This window comes from Pteropus alecto, unplaced genomic scaffold, assembly GCF_000325575.1.
Source record: "Pteropus alecto unplaced genomic scaffold, ASM32557v1 scaffold155, whole genome shotgun sequence".
NCBI classification, from domain to species: Eukaryota; Metazoa; Chordata; class Mammalia; order Chiroptera; family Pteropodidae; genus Pteropus; species Pteropus alecto.
In genome coordinates this window covers 13,417,509-13,418,219 of record NW_006438113.1, presented here as the reverse complement: position 1 = coordinate 13,418,219, position 711 = coordinate 13,417,509, and the positions used below count along the sequence as shown (strand labels likewise).

Sequence of the window (711 nt, the reverse complement as noted above, 5' to 3'; positions counted from 1 at the left end):
TTCCGAAGTTTTTCCCCTGCTCTTTCCTTTTCGCCTTCGGGGGCCGAGGAGCGCGCTTCTCTAGGTGTTCAGGTTTGAGAGAAATCCACGATCGTGCAGACAGTCTGATTTTTAAGGGCTCGACTGTTGATACCTGGGGTGGCCGAGGCCCAGAGAAGGCAATTGCTTAGCTCAGGTTGCACAGCGCCATGAGGCTTTTTCAGGTTCCCCAGTGTTCGACTTGGTCTCGCCGAGGCTTGGCCTGGCTTTAAAAGGCGGAGGGGCGAGGGACGTCCAGGTCCGCCCTTCTCCTGGGGAGCTGGAGTCTGGGAGTGGGTGTGGCGCCGAGAGCATTTGCTTCTTTCTCCAGCCAGGGAGGCTGGATGTAGGGTTTGGGCATCTTCCAGAACGAACCGAACTAATGACAAGGGAAGAGGAACTGGCTTCCCAAGCAGTATCCCCCGCCCCAAAGTTTTCCTCCGGGTGCAGGGTGGGCGGGCGGAAGGAGGAAGCGGGGCAGGGGAAGGTGGGGCCAGCAGTTCCCTCCTAGCCCCGGAGTCGCGGTTCAGGATGCCTGTTTGGATGCGGCATGGGTGAGTGTGTCTTTAAATCCGAGCCCCCCGCCCTCTAGGCGGCTGGGGCGGGGGCTCAGGCTGCGGGGCGGTGGCGGGAGCGGTGATTGGCGGTCCGGCCGGGCCCGCCCCTCGGCCTTGGGGGCGCGGCCCCGGGCGG

General features: G+C 63.2%; 1 protein-coding gene across 1 annotated transcript in view; it reads left to right on the top strand.

Moving 5' to 3' along the window:
- Window positions 1-513: 513 nt before the first annotated feature.
- PALD1 (phosphatase domain containing, paladin 1) overlaps window positions 514-711 on the top strand; it is a 73,572-nt gene continuing 73,374 nt past the window's right edge. Inside the window, exon 1 of the mRNA XM_025049442.1 lies at window positions 514-572. The gene's annotated coding sequence lies outside the window, so the exon portion shown is untranslated. The remainder of the gene's footprint in view (window positions 573-711) is intronic.